Source organism: Anomaloglossus baeobatrachus, chromosome 6 (assembly GCF_048569485.1).
Source record: "Anomaloglossus baeobatrachus isolate aAnoBae1 chromosome 6, aAnoBae1.hap1, whole genome shotgun sequence".
NCBI classification, from domain to species: Eukaryota; Metazoa; Chordata; class Amphibia; order Anura; family Aromobatidae; genus Anomaloglossus; species Anomaloglossus baeobatrachus.
This window is the reverse complement of record NC_134358.1, coordinates 509,965,816-509,977,501: the sequence shown is the minus strand read 5'-3', so window position 1 is coordinate 509,977,501 and position 11,686 is coordinate 509,965,816. Positions and strand designations below refer to the sequence as shown.

Genomic DNA, 11,686 nt, shown 5'->3' with positions numbered 1-11,686 from the left:
TCGCTGCCACCAACCGATTTACGGTAACTATTAGCCGAACACCCAGACGTGGGATTCAAGATCGAGATAACAGAACAGCCCAAGATTAATTATATAATTTAATCAGCCTAAAGCACACTAGAACTACAATATATACAATAGGGAATCTACAGAATATACATATGTCAGAGTACAGTTACAGATAAAGCATGGTTTACAAACAGGTATGCAATTCAATCAGTTACCTTGTGCGTCTGGCCACAGGGGGGCGCTGTAGACCAGGTTTCTAGGAACTCCCACAGATGTTTCCTGCACGTGACCCCCAGCGAAAGAACACTGGAAAATGGCCGAAGTAGGGTTATCAACCTGGGCAAATCCAGGTCCCCTCCTACCTTCGTGACCTCAGAGGGAGCACTGCTCCACCCCTGGCTGGAGTTATGGACAAAATCCACAACATGGAATATGGCCATAACTTGGCCTGGGAGCGTCGTAGGCGGACGCCAATGCTCTCATTGTGACAGTTATGAATTTAGCTACAGAATGAGAGGTTTCATGACTTGTCTACTAGTTCCACATTGGCTGATATCACGCCTGGGGTATTTCCCAAGCTCCCGCTCCCATAAAAAAGGTGTGCCAGCATCGTCCGCATGCGAAAACACCATTTTTATGGTTGCCGTATTTATCGGAAATATGGCTTGCGAGATATGAACCATTTTTTACTGGAGTCGTTCTGTCTAGCTAGTTCCATAGCCTTGCTAATGAGATACAACTCTTGTTACAGGGTGACGGCAGGGAGTCATCCTGTGTCCATTGTTCCCACACCACCTCATCTCCATATCACAGGAGATGGCCATGGGATTTGTTGCTAAACCAGTTGTGTGAAGGAAAGGGGGGGTGACACCAGGAGAGGGCTTCCTGACATACTTGAATATCATGATTTATCGTCATATCTCCGGATTTACCTCACACCTCCCCCCTTTTGAGGGCGCTAGGGGGCAGCACACTCCGGTGTTCCCCCGTGCGCCCGTCCGCGACCTCTCCTTGTCGGGACAGCCCGTCTGCGTTACCGTGGTCACGGCCCCTTTTGTGGCGAATGGTGAAGTTGTATTGCTGGAGCGCAAGGCTCCATCGCAACAATCGCCCATTCGTCCCAGAGACGGTGTGCAACCAGCTGAGGGGATTGGGGTCCGTCTCCACGATGAAGTGGCGCCCGTATAGATAGGGTTGCAGACGCTGCAGGGCCCACACTATGGCCAGGCACTCCTTCTCCATCGTGGAATAGGCAACTTCCCTTGGTAACAGCTTCCTGCTCAGGTACAAGACTGGGTGCTCTTGGCTCGCAGAGTCCACCTGGCTGAGCACCGCACCGAGGCCGAAGTCACTGGCGTCGGTCTGTACTACAAACGGCCGCGTGAAGTCGGCTGCCTGTAGCACGGGCGGGCTGGACAGGGCGTCCTTTAGGGCCCGGGAGGCTGTCTCGCAGTCCATTGTCCAATCGACTGCAGAGGGCAGCTTCTTCTTGGTGAGGTCCGTCAAGGGCTTTGCCAGGCTACTATAGCATGGAACAAACCTCCTATAGTACCCAGCGGTCCCCAAGAAGGACATCACCTGCTTCTTGGTCCTGGGGGTGGGCCAGGATGCGATGGCTTCCACTTTCTCAGGCTCGGGCTTCAGTGTTCTCCCACCTACCCGGTGACCGAGGTACTGGACCTCGCTCATGGCCAGCTGACACTTTCCCGGCTTGATGGTCAAACCTGCCCGGTGGATCCGCCTGAGCACCTGTGCTAGATGCTCTAGGTGGTCCTCCCAGGTGGGACTGAAGACGGCAATGTCATCCAGGTACGCGGCCGCGTACCCTTCAAGTCCCTTGAGCAGGGTGTTGACCATCCGCTGGAAAGTGGCAGGGGCATTCCTCATCCCGAATGGCATCACCGTGGACTCGTACAGTCCAAATGGGGTAATAAAGGCAGAGCGTTCCCTGGCCTTGCGAGTCAGGGGGATCTGCCAATATCCCCGGCTCAGATCCATGATGGTCAGGTACTGAGCCCCGGCCAACTGATCGAGCAGGTCATCGATGCGTGGCATTGGGTACGCATCGGCGACCGTGACCGCATTGAGCCCCCTGTAGTCCACGCAGAACCGAGTGGTTCGGTCCTTCTTAGGGACGAGGACTACAGGCGAGGCCCAAGCGCTGTTGGATGCCTGGATCACCCCCAGCTTCAGCATCTCGTCAATCTCCTGGCGCATGTGTTGCTGCACCTCCAAGGAGACCCGATATGCTGAACGCCGGATCGGGGGATGATCCCCAGTGTCCACGTGATGGACAGCCAAGTCAGTCCTTCCGGGCTGGTTGGTAAACAACCCCCGGAAGGGGAGGAGGGTGGCCCACAGCTGGGACCGTTGGTCCTCCAAGAGCTGGTGGCCAACCTCCACATCCTCAATGGATCCGCCTGCCCTAACCTGGGCTAGCATATCCAAGAGGGTTTCCGCTTCTCCCTCCTCGGGCAGGTTGCACACGGGGAGCGCACATGCCTCCCGCTCATGATGTGCCTTCATCATGTTCACATGGAAGGGCTTCCGCCTTCCACGGGCAGGGTCCAGGGTGACCAGGTACGTTACAGGGTTGAGCTGCTGGTACACGAGGTATGGGCCTTCCCAGGCTGCCTGAAGCTTGTCCTGTGGTACGGGGACCAGTACCCACACCTTTTGACCCACTTGGTAGGTCCTCTCACAAGCGTTCTGGTCGTACCAACGCTTCTGATCGGCCTGGGCTTGAGCCATATTGTCGTGTACCAGTTGCGTCAAGGCCTGCATTTTGTCCCGGAAGCGCATGACATACTCGATAACCGACACTCCAGGGGTGGCCAAATCCCCTTCCCAAGCCTCTTTCACCAGAGCCAGGGGGCCCCGCACACGTCGCCCGTACAGGAGCTCAAACGGTGAGAATCCTGTTGAGGCCTGTGGAACCTCCCGGTAAGCAAATAACAGGTGTGGGAGATACCGCTCCCAGTCACGCCCATGGGAGTCGACCAACATCTTAAGCATCTGCTTTAAGGTGCCATTGAACCGCTCGCACAGGCCATTAGTCTGTGGATGGTACGGGCTGGCCACCAGATGTCGCACCTGGACTTGCTTACAGAGGGCCTCCATCAGCTGGGACATGAATTGGGTCCCCCGGTCAGTGAGCATTTCCTGGGGAAAACCCACTCGGTAGAAAATCTCCAGCAATGCGGTGGCCACCTTGTCAGCCCGAATGGACGACAAGGCCACTGCTTCTGGGTACCGGGTGGCATAGTCCACTACCGTCAGTATGAAGCGTTTCCCGGAGCTGCTGGGGATGGCCAGCGGGCCGACCAGATCCACAGCCACCCTCCTGAAAGGCTCATCGATGATTGGCAGAGATACCAGTGGGGCTTTGGGGCGTGGCCCCGCCTTCCCCACTCTCTGACAGGTTTCACACGAACGGCAGTAGGCAGCCACATCGGCCCCCATTTTTGGCCAGTAGAAATGCTGGTTTAACCTGGCCTTGGTCTTAGCGATCCCTAGGTGTCCGGCCATCGGAATCTCATGTGCGATCCGCAACAACTCCGTCCGGAACGGATAGGGTACCACCAACTGTCGGTCCCTGGGCCACGCCTCCGGTGAACCCTGCTGGACCGTGGCCCGGTACAGCCGTCCTTGGTCCCAGACCACTCGCTCCGGGTCCGAGTCCGAGGGAGGCTGTGCCGCCTGCTCCTTAAGAGCTTTCAGGCTGTCGTCAGCTTCTAACGCTGCCTGAAACCCCTGACTAGATGTGGCCAGAATCGACGAGACTGTCACATCTTCAGTCAGTACCCCGGGACCTGTGTCCTGGCCTCCACCTGACTCGGCTGCCACTTGGTCAGAAGGGGAAGAGCTATCGGACCTCCGGGAGGCCCCTTGGCTTCCAGCACTCCCACTGCGGGTGACAGCGGCCACAGCCGCTGCGACCGTGGGTCGTGCCTGCTCCTCCTCCGTTCCTGACCAAGTCGCCGGTTCAGGCAGACCTACCTGGCTTCCTGACACCCCGGTTGTGGGGGAACCATGCACCGAGATCTTACCTGGGAGCACTTCCGCTCCTGGACCGGCCCCAATCTCACCTGCCTGTTCCCCTCCTGCAGCAACAGAACCCCGCTGTGAAATCTCTGGGGACCCCACATTTGCTGTGGTAGCCCCCACCCCACACACTGGTCCTCCCCCTGCAGCACCCTGCTCTCTGCTTATCCCTTCAGAGGGCAACAGATCCCAGCTCACAGGCTGATTACTTGTAGAGGCATTGTCACACCTTTCTCTGACCCCCTCCCCTGTCACAGCTGCAGCTGAGTGTGTGTCTATGGTGTCTATGCAAGCAGAAATATCAGAGTTCACTCCCTCCTCCCTTACATCATTCATAGATAACACATTAACATTGTCCGGAGGCATGTCAGTACTGGCTGAAGGTTCAGCCCTTGGTTGGGGCCCAAACTGGGAGGTTATCTGCCCCAAATCTGTCCCAAGTAGCACGTTTGCAGGGATCCGATCAGTTACCCCCACCTCCCTCACCCCTCGCCCTGCGCCCCAGTCCACATAAATGTCAGCAACAGGCAGCGCCGGGTCAGTGCCTCCAATCCCGGAGACAGCGAGGGTTTTTCCAGGGATCAAGTCTTGGGGGGACACCATCTCAGGCCGCACCAGAGTCACCTCCGAGGCGCTGTCTCGCAGTCCCATGGTCACAGACCGGCCGACGGTGACAGGTTGGAAGCTGTCCAGGGACCTACCACCACCCCCAACCACACAATACACCTTGGGCGGCCCTTGGGACGGGGACGGAGCCGGGGCCTTGGGACGCTGAGGGCACATGGCCTTGAAGTGTCCAGGTAGGTTGCACTGGTGGCACCGTCTTGGTTCTGCCACGGGCCTGGAGAGGGGAGTTGAGGGGGACACCCCCTGCAGTCTAGGGGCAGGTGGGGCAGTCGCAGAATTCATCTTACCCCCTCTCCAGGTGCTGCTGGTGGCCGCTCTCCTGGCCTCAGGGGCCCGGTTGTTGGTGTAGTCATCGGCAAGGGCAGCTGTAGCCGTGGACCCCTTTGGCTTCTGGTCTCGGATGAACTGGCGGAGATCCTCAGGGCAGTTCCACAAGAGTTGCTCCGTGATGAACAAGTCCAGGATCTCCGGTCCGGTGGAAAGCTGCAGGCCTTGGGTCCAGTGGTCGGCAGCTCGGGCAAGTGCCCGCCGGTGGTCAGCCCAGGAGTCCTTTGGTCCCTTCTGTAGGCTCCGGAACTTCTTGCGGTAGGACTCTGGAGTGAGGTTGTACTGTTGGATCAGGGCCCGCTTGATGGTGTCGTAGCCCTGATCTGCCTCAGCAGGCAAGTCCCCAAGGATTTCCAGGGCCTTACCCCTTAAACGGGAGGTCAGGTATTTGGCCCACTGGTCCTTGTCCAGATGGTGCTGCAAGCAAGTCCGTTCAAAAGCAGTCAAGAAAGAGTCCAAGTCTCCATCCTTCTCCAGCACTGGGAAGTCCTCAACACGGACCTTTGGAAGTTTGGTGTCTTGAAGGTCACGTGTGGCTGATGAGGGCTGGAGCTTGGCTAGATGCAGCTGGTAGTCACGGTCTGCCTGTCGCTCCGCAGCCTCACGCTCTGCCTGGCGCTCTTCACGCGCTGCTTGCCGCTCCGCAGCCTCAGCATCACGCGCTGCCTGCCGCTCTGCCCTGCGCTCTGCCAGGAGTTCCTTGTAGCCCTTCTGGTCTCCAGCCTGGAGAAGGGCCATAGCCATTTGAAGAAGGCTATCCGAGCCTCCCAGGCTCGGTGGAATGGCACGTGGTGATCTGCGGCCCGCTGCGGAGCCTGGTGATTCACTGTCCATTTCAGAGCGGAGGACTGGCATCTGGCTCGTTGAGGACCCTTGGGCGAGCTGCTCCTCATCTTGTCCAGCAGTGCCAGGTTGTGCAATGTCCTCTGCAGAGCTGTTTTCTGGCGTCGAGCTCCTGGAGGACTCGTGGGCAACCTCCTCATTACTGCCCACAGCACCGTCCTCCCTCTCTTCGGCTCCTGCTTTAGCATTGGCCAGTTGCATAGCTCTGCTCCTGGTGCCATCAGCCATTCTTGCAGACTTTTGGTCACTGACACAGAATTGACACCTGATGCCTCCACACACCTTACAGTATCTGCACTCTGACACTCTAGTGTTGAGCTAGTCTGAAGACCCCAGCAGCCACAGCTGCTGCAGGCAGTCTTTAGTGTCTGGGAGTATGGGTCTCACACTCACACACACTATTATCTCGATCCCACCGCTATGCCACCAATATGTCACAAACCACCGGGGGGGGGTCACTCAGAAATCCCCCGCGCTGGCTACCAGTACGTCACAATCGGGGGGTAACAAGTGGGGGTCACCCCTCCTTTATACCTCCCGACCGACAGACAGAGCACGCGACGCGCTCTCTAGCGCCCCTCTTATAGTCAGGCCAATTATGGAATTGCCCGACAATAAGCAAGGAGGCCGCTATACTACTTATGCCGATTATTGAAGGGTCCCCGGTGAGAGTAGGGTATATATTCCCCCGACCTCCGCGGGCGGAATATATAAAACCTCCCCGAATCTCACTGGCCTCCCCACAATAATCCTTGGCACAAACTCGCTGCCACCAACCGATTTACGGTAACTATTAGCCGAACACCCAGACGTGGGATTCAAGATCGAGATAACAGAACAGCCCAAGATTAATTATATAATTTAATCAGCCTAAAGCACACTAGAACTACAATATATACAATAGGGAATCTACAGAATATACATATGTCAGAGTACAGTTACAGATAAAGCATGGTTTACAAACAGGTATGCAATTCAATCAGTTACCTTGTGCGTCTGGCCACAGGGGGGCGCTGTAGACCAGGTTTCTAGGAACTCCCACAGATGTTTCCTGCACGTGACCCCCAGCGAAAGAACACTGGAAAATGGCCGAAGTAGGGTTATCAACCTGGGCAAATCCAGGTCCCCTCCTACCTTCGTGACCTCAGAGGGAGCACTGCTCCACCCCTGGCTGGAGTTATGGACAAAATCCACAACATGGAATATGGCCATAACTTGGCCTGGGAGCGTCGTAGGCGGACGCCAATGCTCTCATTGTGACAGTTATGAATTTAGCTACAGAATGAGAGGTTTCATGACTTGTCTACTAGTTCCACATTGGCTGATATCACGCCTGGGGTATTTCCCAAGCTCCCGCTCCCATAAAAAAGGTGTGCCAGCATCGTCCGCATGCGAAAACACCATTTTTATGGTTGCCGTATTTATCGGAAATATGGCTTGCGAGATATGAACCATTTTTTACTGGAGTCGTTCTGTCTAGCTAGTTCCATAGCCTTGCTAATGAGATACAACTCTTGTTACAGGGTGACGGCAGGGAGTCATCCTGTGTCCATTGTTCCCACACCACCTCATCTCCATATCACAGGAGATGGCCATGGGATTTGTTGCTAAACCAGTTGTGTGAAGGAAAGGGGGGGTGACACCAGGAGAGGGCTTCCTGACATACTTGAATATCATGATTTATCGTCATATCTCCGGATTTACCTCACACCTATGTATCAACTATATGTTAAGAGTTAACAGAGCAAAATGCAATCTGCCATATGATTAACAGGAATAATATCACATCAGCATATTACCAGGCAGGCCACATAACATCATGAACACTGATGTGTTTAGAGCAATGCTTCTCAAACAGGTATATTAAGGGTTAACAGAGCAAGATTTAATCCTGTTGCAGGAGTTAGATTACACCAGTGTGTTACTAGACAAGCCGCATAACATTAAGCCATAGACACTGGTGTGGTCACAGCAATACTTATCAAGCAGGTACAAGGATCAAATCAACATAGTGTTAAACAGGTCATACAGAGCGGTGATGAACCAAAGCATAAATATAAGCCTTAGGCTATGTGCGCACTTACCGGATTTTTCGCGGATTTTGCCGCGGATTTGCTGCATGTTTCGCTGCAGAAAATGTTCATAACATCTCTGCAGTGAATCACCAGCAAATCCTATGGAGAAAAAAAATCCTGTGCGCACTGGGCGGAATTTGACTACTGCCTACTAGTGATGAGCGAGTATGCTTGTTACTACTCGGTACTCGCACGAGTATCACTGTACTCGGGCTACTCGGCGGGGACCGAGTAATCTCGCGATACTCGTGCTGTACTCGTGGTCTTCATGTTGGCGCTCTTTTTAGAGCCAGCCCTTATGCAGGGATTGGCTGGCAGACCACTGCAATGCCACAGCCCTGTTGTGGAATTGCAGTGATTGGCCGGCCCTCACAGCATGACCGTGCCTTTAGCCCGACACTTCCCCGCTCGGCTACGGCCCCTCCCTCACTCCACTCCGCGTGTATATATATATGCACGCTTACACACACACACGCACGTTTTTTTTTTAATTTACAGTTTTATGGTTTCTACATGCTGCCGGTGGTCATTTCAGAATAATACTCGGGTCCCCCATAGGATAACATTGGGCTCGATGCTCGGGCCGAGTACACGAGTATCTTGGGATGCTCGGCCCGAGCCTCAAGCACCCGAGCTTTTTAGTACTCGCTCATCACTACTGCCTACCCTAGCACAGCTCCCCAGAGAGAAGGCTCCTAAGGTTTATGTAAAGTGTGAATGTAGAACACTGGTGATTAACCCCCTCCTTACCGCGAGGTGAATACTGCAACTAAATGATCCGCAATAATCTGTGGCGACTGAAGCCTCAGGGGCGCCACACTTGCGCCTCCGGCTCTAATCCCCGCCATTGCATCTCAACACTATAGACGCTGCTATCTACGGTATATACCAGCCTTTAACCCAGCTCTACTTGTGGAGAGCTATATCAACTCCGGGCCGGCTCTGTTTCGGGAGGTCACGGCGGCAGGGCCCAACTCTGTGACCCTGTCAATGTCATTTTAAATGAGCAGTGGGGGGATATTTACAGGTGATGATAATTCGAGTGCCCCACGGCCCTGGTGGGCGTGTCACATTTTTTAAGTGAAATCCATTGCCTGGAAGGGCTCAAAAACACAATAAGAATTACCATGCTGCATCTTGGATGCATATTCAAAAAAAGATGCACTGTGCGGACGGCAAAATTGAGATCTCATAGACTTTGCTGGGGAAAGGAAATGCATGCATTTGGGTTCATCTTTTGTGACCACAAACTTCACAAAAAACGCACCAAAAATGCAGGAAAAGATGCCGCGTGCACATATAGCCTTATTTTATTATTTTTATAAACTCTTTAGACTGAAAAACAGGCTCCCGACCATGGCCATGAAAATATTAATTCACATAACTGGGGATTTTGTGACCTGTTTTACAAGCACAAGAGGTGTTAAGTCGCAGCATCACAGCATCACACGGTAGAGGTTCAGAAACTTTCACACGACAAAGTAAAAGTCCCGATTAAAAACCCTCGGATTGCTGCCCAAAGTCCTGTGCCAGCTGATGGTTAAGTCATCCAGAACTTTTGCAAAAACACTCAACCTCAACAAACAGAATGTGGAGTATTTACTAGGAGTTTGCACAATATTAGGTGGCACAAATCAGCGGACGTTTGTTGGGGAATTGATTTCTAGCTATATCTATATTTTAACCAAAAGTAAAAATCATATCTAAAACAACAAAGAGAACATGAAGTCCCTGATTAAGCTGGACGACTGCATCCTCCTGCTCTGGATACAGCGTGACGCCGCACCCTACTGCTCTGGATACAGGGTGACGACTGCGCCCTACTGCTCTGGATACAGTGTGATGGCATTCCCTACTGCTCTGGATACAGGGTGACGACCACGCCCTACTGCTCTGGATACAGGGTGACGACTACGCCCTACTGCCCTGGATACAGGGTGACGGCCGCGCCCTACTGCTCTGGATACAGGGTGACGACTGCGCCCTACTGCTCTGGATACAGTGTGATGGCATTCCCTACTGCTCTGGATACAGGGTGACGACCACGCCCTACTGCTCTGGATACAGGGTGACGACTACGCCCTACTGCCCTGGATACAGGGTGACGGCCGCGCCCTACTGCTCTGGATACAGGGTGACGGTTGCGCTCTACTGCTCTGGATAAAGGATGACGGCGCGCCCTACTGCTCTGGATACAGGGTGACGGCACGCCCTACTGCTCTGGATACAGGGTGGCGGCCGCGCCCTACTGCTCTGGATACAGGGTGACGGCCGCGCTCTACTGCTATGGATACAGGGTGATGGCCGCGCTCTACTGCTATGGATACAGGGTGATGGCGCGCCCTACTGCTCTGGATACAGGATGACGTGATGCCCTACTGCTCTGGATATAGGGTGACAGCCGCGCCCTACTCCTCTAGATACAGTATGACGGCCACGCCCTATTCCTCTGGATACAGGCTGACAGCGCTCCCTTTTGCTCTGGATACAGGCTGACAGCGCGCCCTATTGCTCTAGATACAGTATGACGGCGCGCCCTACTGCTCTGGATATAGGGTGACGGTGCTCCCATCATCAGCCTCAGCTATATCTACTTCGAAAACAAGTATAGAAGCGCGGGCGATACTGCAGTCCTTAGGGTGTACAAAGTCAAAAATTTCCCTCTATGTCTCCACCTGTCCCAAATTACTGCTCGGGGCACCAGCAATATTTGGCAACAAGATCAAGCACCTGATGGATTATGGGGTCGACGTGAAGGAAATTCTCAACAACCCGAATATTCTGGCTTTCCATATTAACAACCTAAAATCTAGATTTCAGCAACTGAAAGATTCTGGTTACGACTTCTGGTCCTTCAGCCTCAGCGTTCTCCTGCTCGGCCAGGAAAAGTTTAGCTCCAAGTTAGAGAGGCTTCACAGTTAGGGGGCCCTGAAGGAGGGGGTCAGGCAAAAATGATGGGGATTTACTAAATATGTTGTTATGTTTTAATATCATGAGTTAAATATTTGCACTTGTCATTTTATTGTGCACAGTGACTGCACCAGCAGAATAGTGAGTGTAGCTCTAGAGTATAATATGGGATGTAATTCAGGATCAGTACAGGATAAGTAATGTAATGTATACTTACTGTGACTCCACCAGCAAAATAGTGAGTGCAGCTCTGGAGTATAATACAGACTGTAACTCAGGATCAGTACAGGATAAGTAATGTAATGCAGGGATGGCTCCAGGATTTTGTGGGCCCTGGGCGAAAGAGTCCTAGTGGGCCCTTTTAACTCTGACAACGATTCATTATATAAGACAATTCCCATTAATATAATTCACCCTCATGCGCTGTCTCTCCCCCTGTGCGTGCTCTCTTCTCCCCTTATGTGCTCTCTCCCCTGAGCTCTCTTCTCCCCCTGTGCAGTCTCTTCTCCGCCTATGCGGTCTCTTCTCCACTTGTTCGGTCTTTTCTCTCCTGGCTGTCTCTTCTCCCTCCGTGCTCTCACTTTACCCCCTGTGCAGTTTCTCCCCCTGTACAGTCTCTTCTCCCACTATGTGGTCTTTTCTCCGGTCTTTCCCCCTTTGCTTTCTCTTCTCCCCCTTTTTGGTCTCATCTCCTCCTGTGCACTCTCTTCTCCTCCTGTGTGGTCCCTTCACATACTCTCTATTCTCCCCCTGTGCGGTCTCTCCACTGTGCTCTTTCTTCTCCCCCTGTACAGTCTCTTCCCCTGTGCGGTCCACTTCGACCCCTGTTTGGTCCTCTTCTCCCCGTGTTT

The 11,686-nt window shown here is 53.5% G+C and overlaps 1 pseudogene; it reads left to right on the top strand.

Moving 5' to 3' along the window:
- The first annotated feature begins 9,281 nt into the window (after nt 1-9,281).
- Nucleotides 9,282-10,847, top strand: LOC142243968 (transcription termination factor 1, mitochondrial-like; annotated as a pseudogene).
- The last annotated feature ends 839 nt before the right edge of the window (nt 10,848-11,686 follow it).